At 40.8% G+C, this 13,499-nt stretch overlaps 1 protein-coding gene and 2 pseudogenes across 18 annotated transcripts in view; all 3 read left to right on the top strand.

Moving 5' to 3' along the window:
- LOC112861239 (protocadherin gamma-C4) overlaps positions 1 to 13,499 on the top strand; it is a 173,713-nt gene that overhangs the window by 105,336 nt on the left and 54,878 nt on the right. The gene's annotated exons all lie outside the window — the stretch shown is intronic.
- LOC147584408 (protocadherin gamma-A12 pseudogene) lies at positions 1,911 to 3,682 on the top strand (annotated as a pseudogene).
- LOC112860614 (protocadherin gamma-A4 pseudogene) lies at positions 3,701 to 4,789 on the top strand (annotated as a pseudogene).

Genomic DNA, 13,499 nt, shown 5'->3' with positions numbered 1-13,499 from the left:
GTTTGCCCACTCAATATTTTCTGTTCCTTTCTGTGTGGACCCGTAACTTCATTATTAGCCCTCAAGTATTTTGAAATATTTTGACAATTTCACCTGAGATAGTCTTTACCCCCCCCCCAATCTCTTTTACTGTGAGAAGTGGGTATTATGATGTTGTTGCCACAGAAATATTTGTAGCTGAAACATAAATGTTTTCTTCCTGTGGGTGTTTACCTTTCTCAGAATATTGATATCTTGAATATATAAGGCTTCTTCTTTATAGCTACAAAGTGAGAGGAAAATGCACAAGGTTGTTTGGTTTTTTTTAAAGGACAGAGTAATGATTTGACAATATTTAGGTATGTTTGCTAGAGATTTTTTGAATCCCCCTGAATAGGCTAATTTTCTTCTCAATCTTTTCTCAGAACTACCTGCAGATTTCCTCCCAGTTTTAAAGATACATTGTAGGGGCGCCTGGGTGGCACAGTCGGTTAAGCGTCCGACTTCAGCCAGGTCACGATCTCGCGGTCCGGGAGTTCGAGCCGATCTCGCGGTCCGGGAGTTCGAGCCCCGCGTCAGGCTCTGGGCTGATGGCTCAGAGCCTGGAGCCTGTTTCCGATTCTGTGTCTCCCTCTCTCTCTGCCCCTCCCCCGTTCATGCTCTGTCTCTCTCTGTCCCAAAAATAAATAAATGTTGAAAAAAAAAAAGAATGAAACTGGATCATTTAAAAAATAAATAAATAAAGATACATTGTGGTATGCCTGCCAAACATGCTTTTCATCAGAATCTAAATGTTTACAGTCATGAAAGCAGAGTAGCGAGAATTTTTCTTGTATTTTGGTGGGCTTTTGAATGTATTACCATTTTCAGTAATTGGAATTGGGTTTGTTACTCAGAAAAAGGTAAGTTTGTAATATTCTTTGGATTGCTAATTTTCTCAAACACTATTTTGTAATATAATGTATTAGTAAGTTGTGAAGTACTACCCTCATTTCCCGTAAATGCAAGTTGAAATGCTTCCATTTTGTCCTAAAAATGTTGATGTGTCTTACTCAGTTGACTTCTTGTCAGTGTGCTTCTGATAATGTATACAATTCCATTTCTTATTTTTAGGTTTCCATGTTGTGAAATTTTGATTTTTAAATATTAGATGTTAACAACCTATAGAACAACAATAGTTCTATATAGGTAACTTTGAGAATCTGTTAAAAAAATGCCACCTATCACAGCAAGTGAGAAAGTTTATTCTATTAAAGGATATCTGAAAACAGTAATTTCCTAGGGAGATGTCACATAATAGGTGTCTTTTTGGGGTGGTGATATCAAATTAGGTGCACTAAAATTATAAGGTTGAAATTACTTTGTATAGAAACTTCAGATTCATTTAAAAGCTCATTGAAAAAGACAGAATACACCTACAGCTACAGAAAATAATGTCAAGAAAGTGACTCTGTATGAAAAATTTTAGAGAAATAAAAATAAGCTCGGAAATAAAAATAAGCTCACTGAAGTTTCTATTAAAAGGAACACTGTAGTTTTTTACTTGGCCCTACTTCCATGCCTATTTGAAGAACAGTAGGTGGAGCTATTTAAGGTACAAAAACCAAAAATCCTCAAGATCGTGCAGTAATTCGTTAGGGCTCTGAGCACCGCTGGTCACTAATCAGGAAAAGAACAACACAGTTCCTGCTTGCCTCCTGCTTGCCCGGGAGGGGCGTGAAGCGCAAAACACAGATAGAAGCTAACCATCTCAGGATTGTGAAGAAACTGTTGCATTCTGAAGACTGGAAAAGCTGGACCTTACTTCGGTAGTCAAGGGAAGAAGTGAAAATAATCTTGGAGGAAAGTGACAATGATTCCTAGGCGACTGCAAAGGGCTTGTCTTGCTGGGAGTTCTCCTGGGGATTCTGTGGGAAACCAGATGAACCCAAATTCACTATTCAGTTCCTGAGGAGCTGGAGAAAGGTTCAGGGTGGGCAACATCGTCAAGGACCTGGGGTTGGAGCCCTGGGAGCTAGAGGAGCGCGGAGTCCGTATAGTCTCCGGAGGTAGGACTCAGCTTTTCGCCTTAAACCCCCGAAGCGGCAGCCTTATCTCTGCAGACAGGATAGACAGGGGTCTTCAAGTGTCAATTAAATCTGGAGATTCTGTTGGAAGATAAAGTAAAAATATACGAGGTAGTGATAGAAGTGAGAGACATTAATGATAATGCCCCCTATTTCCGGGAAGGTGAATTAGAAATAAAAATGAGTGAAAACGCAGCCACTGGGTTGCAGTTCCCGCTTCCCCATGCTTGGGATCCGGATATCGGGAAGAACTCTCTTCAGAGCTACGGACTCAGTAGTAATAATACTCACTTCTGCCTGGACGTGCAAAGCGGAGTGGATGGTAACAAGTATCCAGAACTGGTTTTGGAGCGCACCTTGGACCGGGAGCAGAAGGCTGTTCATCACCTGGTTCTCACAGCCTCCGATGGGGGGTGACCCAGTGCGCATAGGCACTGAGCAAATTCGTGTAATGGCAGCTGATGTGAATGGCAACGCACCAATATTTGCTCAGTCTGAGTACCGCGTGAGCGTTCCAGAGAATATGGTGGTGGGCACTAAGCTGCTTCTGGTAAGGGCCGCTGACTCTGACGAAGGAGCCAATGCGGAAGTGACATTCCTTCTGTTATGTAGACTACAATGCGGCCCCGGTTTTCAAACTAGATGCTAATTTAGGGACAATTTCAACAATAGGGGACCTGAACCATGAGGAATCGAGATTCTACGAGATGGAAAGGCAAGCAATGGATAAAACAGGATATTCTGCAGGAGCCAAAGTCCTGATCACAATATTGGATGTAAATGATAATGCCCCCGAAATAGTTGTCACCTCTCTCTCTCTCCAGCTCCATTCTGGAAAACTCTCCCAGAGGGACATTAATTGTCCTTTTAAATGTAAATGATCAAGACTCTGGGGAAAGTGGACAAGTGACCTGTTTCATCCGAGTATGTGCCATTTAAATTATAAAAGTCTTGTGGAAATTACTATACATTAGTGACAGACACACTCCTAGACTGAGAAAAGGTTCCTAGATACATCACGGTGATCGCCAGTGACAGAGGAAGTCCTCCCCTGTCCACAGAAACTCACATCTCACTGAAAGTAGCAGACACCAAAGACAACCTGCCCGCCTTCTCCGACGCTTTCTAATCTACCTATATTGCAGAGAACAACCCTAGAAGAGCCTCCATAAGGTTCCTCAAAAAATTAAAAATAGACCTACCCTATGACCCAGCAGTAGCACTGCTAGGAATTTACCCAAGGGATACAGGAGTATTGATGCAGAGGGGCACTTGTACCCCAATGTTTATAGCAGCACTCTCAACAATAGCCAAATTATGGAAAGAGCCTAAATGTCCATCAACTGATAAATGGATAAAGAAATTGTGGTTTCTATACACAATGGAGTACTACGTGGCAATGAGAAAGAAGGAAATATGGCTCTTTGTAGCAACGTGGATGGAACTGGAGAGTGTAATGCTAAGTGAAATAAGCCATACAGAGAAAGACAGATACCATATGGTTTCACTCTTATGTGGATCCTGAGAAACTTAACAGAAACCCATGGGGGAGGGGAAGGGAAAAAAAAAAGAGGTTAGAGTGGAAGAGAGCCAAAGCATAAGAGACTCTTAAAAACTGAGAACAAACTGAGGGTTGATGGGGGGAGGGAGGGAGGAGAGGGTGGGTGATGGGTATTGAGGAGGGCACCTTTTGGGATGAGCACTGGGTATTGTATGGAAACCAATTTGACAATAAATTTCATATATTGGGAAAAAAAAGAAATACATGACAAGGTAAAAAAAAAAAAAAAAATGGCCTACGACCCCGACTATGGAGAGAACGCCCAGGTCACTTACTTCCTAGCCAAGAACACCCTCCCTGGACCACCGCTATCCTACATTTCCATCAACTCCAACACTGGCGTTCTGTATGCACTGCGTTCCTTCGGCTATGAGCAGTTCCAAGACATGCAGCTACAAGTGATGGCACGTGACAGCGGCGATCCTCCACTCAGCATCAATGTGTCTCTGAGCCTGTTCGTGGTGGACCAGAATGACAACGTGACAGAAGTCCTGTACCCCACCCTCTCCACTGACGTTTCCACAGGCGTGGAGCTGGCACCACGATCCGCAGAGCCCGGCACCTTGGTGACCAAGGTGGTGGCGGTGGACAACCACTCTGGTCAGAACACCTGGCTGTTCTACAGTCTGCTCAAGGCTAGCGAGCCAGGGCTCTTTGCGGTGGGGCTGCACACGGGCGAGGTGCTCACTGCACGGGCCCTGCTGGACAGCGATTCGCTCAAGCAGAGCCTGGTGGTGGTGGTGCAGGATCACCGCCAGCCCCCTCTCTCGGCCACCATCACGCTCACCGTGGCCTTCGCCGACAGCATCCTAGACTTCTGGCTGATCTGGGCAATGTCCAGCCTCCAGCTGACCCTGACTCTTCAGACCACACGCTGTATTTGGTGGTGGCCGTAGCCGCAACCTCCTGCGTCTTCCACGTCATTGTTATCGTGCGGCTGGCGCTCAGTCTGAGGCGCTGGCACGCCTCGAGTCTGCTCCAGGGTTCAAGAGGCGGGCTGGTGGGCGTGTCCGCCTCGCGCTTTGTGGGCGTGGACAGGGTGCGCGCTTTCCCGCAGACATATTCCGCGAAGTTTCCCTCTCCGCGGACTCTCGCGGGAATCACGTGATCTTCCCACAGCCTGATGATGCAGTCGCGCCTGAGCCGGGAGTGCAGTGGGAGAAACGACCCTCTTCTGCTGTTAGGTAGTTGGCATTTTCTAAATATAACTATCCATTAATGAATGTATATTCAGTATATATTCAGCATTGATAAAGCACACAGTAAAAAATTTGTATACGCGTGGCAGACACCAGTGACCAACCTGGAGGTCTTCTCTCAGGGCTCCCATCACGCCTTCTCTCACGCCTTATTTGTGATAGTGTTTGTATATTATAATATTATAACCACTCTAGTACTTTGTTAGTATCCTGTGTAATTTTTCTAATTAACAAGATATGCCTGCTTTTAATTGGTCCTTTTATTTACCATTGGCTGTGCAACATTTTTTAAAATGTTAATTTTTGAGAGCATGCAAACAGGGGAGGGGCAGAGAAGGGGGGACAGAGGATCTGAAGTGGGCTCTGTGCTGACAGCAGCAAGCCAGATGGGGCCTGGAACTCAGAAACTGCTAGATTTTGAACTGAGCAAAAGTCCGGGGCCAACTGACTGAGCCACCCAGGTGCCCCGTACATAACATTTTTATGTTGAACAGCTGATGCTAGTTTATCCGTTAAAAACACAAATTCTTAGAGCACCTGGGTGGCTCAGTGGGTTAAGTGTTGGTTTCTTGATATCAGCTCAGGTCTTGATCTCAGGGTCCTGAGTTCAGGCCCTATGTTGGGCTCTCTGCTGGTGAAGAGCCAACTTACACACACATTCTTGTAGAGAAATTCACTGTAATTTATAAAAAGCATAAATGAAATTTTTAATAAACTTTTATGGGTAGAGGGGCTTCTAACTACATATGAAATTGCTAATGAGTTAATGAAGTGCATTTAATTTCTTTTAACGTGAAGTAATTCTGGTCATTAGTAATGCATACATTTGTACTTTCTCAGGTCTTAAGTCATTACATGGTTTCATACAATTCTTGAACTTAAAAATACACCAGGTGTATTTCCTACATGATTAAAACTTTCTCAGTGAAATATGCAAACAGGGGCAACTGGCTGGCTTAGTTGGTAGATCATGTGACTCTTGATCTTGAGGTTGTGAGTTTGAGCCCCATGTTGAGTATAGCGATTACTTACAAATAAAATCTTAAAAAAATAAAAAAGAAATATGCAAACAGTGTAAGTGTTGTCATGAAGAAAAACTGAAGAGATTGTTTATTTTTTAGACTTATTAGAGATTTTGGGATGGCAATGTCTGTATGTGTTTCCAGGTGAGGTATTTCTTTAGTTTACCCGTACTGCTGATCTTAATGATGACTTTGTGGAACACGCAGCTAACAAATTGTGTTTTGAGTGTTTTGGTAATGTGGTGACTATGTAGTAATCTCTTTTATAGAAGTTTCCTGTAACTTTCACACATGGAAAAAATTTTTGGATAGTGCTCAGATTCTAAGTGTTTCTTGAGAGCCTTATGCTTCTAGTATAATGTTGAACCTAAATTGAACACTAATGTATAGTAGTCTTAGGAAAACATTGCTGGAATCTGTGAAAAGCCTGGATTTTTTAGTGAATTCCATACAGGAGTAGGGAATCCTAGCATCCTTATTTTTTGTTGTTGTTGCCTGTCTCCTTCCAAAGATACAGTAGTTAATATCTGGACTTACGGAAGAAGTTAGAAATCGTTTGAGAAAGAAAGGTAAATGACCCTAAAGTGAGACGTGTTACTGGTAATGAAATTCACATGTCACTTTATATTTTGTGACAACCAAGACAAAAAAAGGAAAAATAGTATGGTTCTGTCTGATTTTTTTTAAAGGAAGTTTTTGAGCTGATCTAAAAATGTAAATTTTGTATTTTAAGTTCCAGGTGAAACTTAATGAGTAGAACTTTCTAAATATCATCAGGATTAGAGGGCAGTGTAACGTCCTGTTTTGTAAAAGCTATCAAAATGTTTATCACAAGGCTGGTTTTCATATGGTGGTCAATTCAAAATGAAAGACATAACACACAACAGAAATTATTTGGGAAACTAAACTGCTATAGTCCAGTTATGCTGACTTCTGTTCACATAACCTGATTTAGAGACAAATGATTACAAGTTGGGACAATGAACAATCATGACCTTTAGGCTGTATCTCATATAGCAATGATCTTAACTAATGCTTTCAGTTGAGCTAAATAGGCTCCATTAATTAGTTGTTAAGTGAATGAATGGACAAATGTGTGTGCTCTGGGGATTACTTGCTGTCAGTATTCTAAGATATAATATAGAAAAGTAGCAGCTTTGCAATGAGGTAATTCCTAAATTTGTGACCTTTAACAAGTTTTTTTAGATCTCTAGCAGCTTCAGCAAAATAGGGATAATGTATAATTTGAAAGATTGTGGTGAGGAGTAGTGATAACATATAAACCATCTTGTTTATAATAGGTAATTAATGGTGGCCATATTTTTACATTGTTGATATAAAAAGGAGTCAAGCTTTCAATATTAGCTTACTTGACATTTTGTGAAAAGTAATGATTTGTGTGCTTCTATGGGTGGTACAATGGGATGACATGTGAATGGAAGTAAAACTATTCTAGAATTTTTATGAAAGCTAATTTAAAAAGCTTAAGTGCTTAGGTGCATTCATTTATAAATTTTTTTAAAAACTGAATTATAATTGACATACAATATTGTATTAGTTTCAGGTGTATAACAGTGATTCAGCATTTTTATATGTTACGAAATGATCACCTTGATATGTCTAGTTATTGTCACTATACAGAGTTATTACAATATTATTGACCATTCTCTATGCTGTATGTTACATTGACCATAGGTGTAGTTACTGTCTGTCACTACACAAAGTTATTATAGTATTACTGACTTCCCTTTGTTGTGTATTACATCCCTATGACTTACTTTATAACTGGTTTATACCAATTGATCCCCTTCACCAAAGGGGATTAGATGATGAATAGCTTATAAACAGAAATGTATTGCTCACTGTTTTGAAGGCTGGAATTCTGAGATAAGGGTGCCAGGATGGTCAGGTGAGGGCTAGATCACAGGCTTTTGGCTGTGACCTCACATGGCAGAATGGGCAAAGGATCTCCCTAGGCACATTCTTGATTGAGAAACCCCTGTTTGGGGTCATAAAAGATCAGGAACCATTGTTTTGGATGGGACAGTTGTAGGAGTGTTAATTTTTCTCTTTCTGAACCATAGTGAAACCTAACCAAGGGTCCTATGAAATTTCTCCTTTAAAGGAACTTTTTACTTCATTAGGATTGTTAGGATGATTTAACTGGAAAAAGTATCATCAAAACCTGAAAGTTGGAGTCATTTGGTTTTGGCAACATGAGAGTTTAAGCTAACATAACACATTTAATATAACATGTCAGTCTTAGCTTTAGAATATTTGTTGATAATTTAGGATTGATAATTAGTATACTTGTTGATATTTTTTAGAGAAACTAGGCAGTAGGTTTGGATGCTTCTTTTGTGCTTGTTCCAGTAATGAAATTATGTGAAAGACTTTGTTTTCTTCCTGTGTGTTAAGGAAGGTGGGTTTGCATTCGTTTAATAAGTTAAAGTGTTCAGCTATAACTTAAAAGTTGCAGCTCCACTATTTCATACCACCTGAAGAGGAAATGTAATCTGCCAACAGATATTCTTCCTCCACATCCATTCTAGAAGAGATTTTATGCTGTTTGAAGCAGAAATAGGCTAGGATTCTTGGTGAGACTGTACATCTTGTTGAGACTATGCAACCCGTAGATCATTTTATTTTTTTATTTTTTTTCTGGAGATTTAATCTCTGCAGTCTTTGTTTTTTTAACGTTTATTTATTTTTGAGACAGAGACAGAGCATGAACGGGGGAGGGTCAGAGAGAGAGGGAGACACAGAATCTGAAACAGGCTCCAGGCTCTGAGCGGTCAGCACAGAGCCCGATGCGGGGCTCGAACTCACGGACTGTGAGATCATGACCTGAGCTGAAGTCAGACGCTTAACCAACTGAGCCACCCAGGCGCCCCCCCATACATCATTTTAAACTGAATTAGAAGGCTAATGATAAATAAATGGGCTTTATCACAGTTTTCTTAGTTACATGTGACAGAGTATAGCTGTGATCATGAACAGTTCTAATGAAAATTATATTTTTTCCTTGTGCCATATACCAGGTTAAAAAAAAAAAACACCTCCACATATGTGTAGTTCTTTGTATGTCAGTTATACCTCAGTAAAGCTACTTCAAAAAATTTTAAAGCAAACACCTGTGAAGGGTTGTTGATCAAAGAGATGTTGATCAAATAGGTTTACTACTCTCTAGAGTTACACTTAGAGTTCATTTTTAGGAAACCATATCTAATGAAAAGCTATCAATAAAAGAACACACTGTTTAGGATTCTTAAAATGTGACAGGAAAAGATAGCTTATGAAATGTAATTGAAAAATTTTTAAGGTTTATGTATTTTCAGAAAGAGACAGAGAACATAAGCGGGGGGTGGGTGGAGAGAGAGAGAGAGAGAGAGAGAGAGAGAGAGAGAGAGAGAGAGAGAGAGAATATCCTAAGCATGATCCATGCTGTCAGTACAGAGCCCGGGCTCAGGGCTCAAACCCACAAACTGTGAGATCATGACCTGAGCTGAAATCAAGAGTCAGACGCTTAACTGACTGAGTCACCCAGGTGCCCTGAAAATATCTTTGCTAGAGTATGAGTTTACTTGATACCAAATGGGAAGAGTTGTGGTTCAGAAAAATGTGAAGAAATTGTTATCAGATGAACCATAGTCTCAATAATTTGTATGTAAAAGAAATCAATATCTCCACAATTTCTCTTAGAGAAGCCATAGAAGGACAAGTATAATTTCTTAGTTCATCTTTAAGTCTCTGAAGCATTCCATACAATGGTTTGTACCCCTTCTAAATATTCAGTAAAAGGCTTCAGTTCAGTGATTAGAAAGTAGTCTCTTGGGGAAAAATCATAGCACAAACTACTTATTTTACATGTGCTTTTCCTCTATATCAAACTCCTAATAAGAGCCGACTCTCTGACCTATCTATGCAAAGCCAAGGAACTGGAGATGTGTCAACATTTTTAAATAGTTGCCTCTGTACATAAGCTTTCAATATTGTGAAACTTCTTAGATGCTTTCTGCATATTTGCAGTTGAAGATCCAGCCAGTAGTTCATCCTGAGACTTCCATACAAAAAAAAACTTATTTTATTTAATTTTATAAGTTTATTAATTTATTTCAGAGAGAGAGAGAGAGTGCAAACAGGGGAAGGGGAGAGAGAGAATCCCAAGTAGGCTCTGTGCTGTCAGCGCAGAGCCCAACCCTGGGGCTCCATCTCACAAACTGTGAGATCATGACCTGAGCTGAAATCAAGAATCAGACTCTTAACCGACTGAGTCACCCAGGCGCCCCACAAAAAAATTTTTTTTAAAAAAGAGACAACCTAAAAAATAACTTAAGCATGAAGAGCTATAAAAACAAGTCATGGGGCGCCTGGGTGGCTCAGTCGGTTAAGTGTCCGACTTCAGCACAGGTCATGATCTCACAGTTTGTGGGTTTGAGCCCCATGTCGGGCTCTGTGCTGACAGCTCAGAGCCTGGAGCCTGTTTCGGATTCTGTGTCTCCCTCTCTCTCTCTGCCCCTCCCTTGTTCACACTCTGTCTCAAGAATAAATAAACATTAAAAAAATTAAAAAAAAAACAAGTCACCACTTTGACCTCATATGCTGGAGTCAGTGAGAATATAAATTCCCAGGAATATTTAATTGCATGAATAAGGCTGTACTACTGCTGCTTCTCAGTCTACAAATTCCAGTGAGAAACATCTTTCTCAACTCTTCAGATCATTGAACTCTGATTACTTCAGGCTGTAGTCCTAAGGCAGAGACTTAGAGTGTTGCTGTGAGTCAGTGTGGAAATAGAGGTTAACAGGGAGATCTGTAAGGTTTCTGCTGGGTGACTTTATTCATTGGACCCTTCCAAGGATATAGGTCTATGTGTCCAGGACTTGGTTGTTCAGAAGCTGTGGATTAATGTGGTAAAAGAATACTTCACTCTGAGTTAAGAAAGCGGACACTTAATTGTAACAGGATGGACCTGAAACAGATATGCCCATATGCCATGGTTTGTGTCAAATGTTTAGAAATGGTAGTTGAAAATCCTTTAAATGTTTTCTACATTAGATAGTCAAGATGCAAAGTTCAGCAGGAGTGTTACTGACTTAAATGTCTGAGTTGACCCAGCTTGGGGCAAGATTTGTAATAGAACCTACAGAAGACACTGATGTTGGAAGCAATTTTGCCACCTTAGCAGCAGGACTATATTTGTCTTTGAAGTAAAAGAGATCAACAGTGGAAACAAATAGGTTGAACCTGCGTTAGAGAAGCCAGTAGACTAGGAAAAGCAAAACTCACATGGCTTAGTCCTGACAGCCTTAGATGTCAAAGGCAGCCCCAAAGCAGCACTGCTTAGATCTCCACCCTGGTGGTTGATGCAACTGTATCTCCCTACTCATTTTCAGCCAGAATGTATACGGGGTCATCCTTTGAGAAAACATGCTGCCTGAGCCACTTCCATTGGTGAGGATGAGGGCTGCTGATCCATATGAGAGCAGTAAAGTGGAGATCAGATGTATCTTGGCAGCCCAGAGTACCTGTATCCAGTTTCATCTTGATCACAGTTGTGTTGAAATGAAAACTTTTAAGTTCATTGGGCTGTGATGAGATTTAAAAATGTTCCATGGTTTTGGAAGCAAGGAACAGCGATGGGGAGGACTGGTTGCCTGGTGTAGTTGAGATCAAAATTTTCGGTGATAATGACAATCCCAGAGCTGATACTTACTTTTATTTCCACAATGATTTCTGAAGATTCCCTACCTTTGACACTAATCACTTTGTATAAAACACAGGATCCAGGGGTACCTGGCTGGCTTAGTCAGAAGAGCATGTGACTCATGAGTTCAAGCCTGACATGGGCTGTGGAGAGTACTTAAATAAATTTAAAAAAAAACCTTTAAAACAAAAAAACCCACATGATCCAGATTTGGGAGAAAACAGGGAGGTCACATTTCTGGTATAGATTCACAATTGAATCTATCACTAGTTCTGTCTTTTATCAGTAATTACTACATGCTTGCAACAGATGGGGCCCTGGACTAGGAGCTGACTCTAGGGTACAATGTTACCTCTTACCTCTCTCTTCCAGCCGAAGGACCACACCCTACACGTTGGTGACATCAACAGCAGGCCAGTTTTCCACCAGGCCACCTAGTGGTCCATGTGGCCCAAAACAGCCCTCCTGGCACCTTCATTGCTCAAGTCTGCACCTCAGATCCTGAGCTGGGATCCAACAGCAAATATCTCCCTACCCCCTTGTGGCTGGTATGGATACTTAAAGTGAATTTGAGGTAGCACAGAATGCTGGATAGGGGTTGTTCGTTGTAATCAGGTGGATCCAAATAATGTTAGCATAACATTTCACTCAACTTACATTTTACAAACATTTGAAAAATTATGGAATAACATTTACAATTAAAATTCCCTTTTATATATCACTGTAAGTGGTTTGGAAGATTGCAGTCTAAAATGTAACAAAAAAAGAAAAGGAAATCTTAACCTTGCAAAGTGTATTTAGATAAATTGGGTAATAAGAAAGTTGAAAAGAGTGAATTACTGGCAAGTCAAGAGAAATAGAATATTAATAAGAAGATACATAAAAGTGTGTCTGGGGGCGCCTGGGTGGCGCAGTCGGTTAAGCGTCCGACTTCAGCCAGGTCACGATCTCGCGGTCCGGGAGTTCGAGCCCCGCATCAGGCTCTGGGCTGATGGCTCAGAGCCTGGAGCCTGTTTCCGATTCTGTGTCTCCCTCTCTGTCTGCCCCTCCCCCGTTCATGCTCTGTCTCTCTCTCTCCCAAAAATAAATAAACGTTGAAAAAAAAAACAAAAAAAAAACCAGTTCTTAATCTTTAAAAAAAAAAAAAAAGTGTGTCTGGTTAGTCATGGTAGGATTCCTTACTGGTGTGGATTCTATTGTTTGTCCAAACTATGTTAACTTTATTACCTCCCTGGTGATCTCTAAAAGGAATTCATATAATCACATAATTTGGCATATTCAACCTGGTTTCTTTTGCTTACCTGAAGAGTTTGCTAAAGCTTGGAAACCAAGAAAAGGCAAGAATCTCAACAAATATGTGCCACTGGCATATCACTTTATCTTGTGTAGTGTTTTCTCTAGCAGTGTGTTAGGGGAGGCAGTGAGTATTCCTGGTGAGCAAAGGGCACTTATTTAATACCTGTTGACTCTTTCCTTTACCTTATTTTATTTTAGTTTATTTTTAATGTTTATTTTTGAGGGGGATGGGGCACAGAGAGGGAAATAGAGGATCTGAGGTGGGCTGTGTCCTGACAGCAAAGAGCCTGATGTAGGGCTCCAACTCTCGAACCAGGAGATCATGACCTGAGCCTAAGTCTGACTGAGCCACTCAGGAACCCCCTATCTTATTTTACATTGATTTTTGCATGTGATATGTGGTAGGAATTCATTGAGGTAGGAGTCAAGGTTCTTGACTTTTTTCTTTTTTCTTTTGTTCTTTTGTTGAAAGGATGTTCCTTTTCCTATTGAATTACTTTGGCCCCCTTGTTGAAAATCATTTGATATAAGTTGGTCTGTTGCTATACTTCCCGTCATGTGCCATGGATCTGTTTGTCCATCATTTTGCCACAACCACACTGTCTTGATTATTGTCGCTTCATAGTCTTGAAGTCAGGTTGGTGAATCCTCCCATTTTTTTTCCTTGTT

The sequence above is a fragment of the Puma concolor genome, chromosome A1 (genome assembly GCF_028749965.1).
Source record: "Puma concolor isolate L17-30 chromosome A1, mPumCon1.1.hap2, whole genome shotgun sequence".
Classification (NCBI taxonomy): Eukaryota; Metazoa; Chordata; class Mammalia; order Carnivora; family Felidae; genus Puma; species Puma concolor.
Note: the sequence above shows the minus strand (reverse complement) of the source record. Positions and strands in the feature narration are given on the sequence as shown.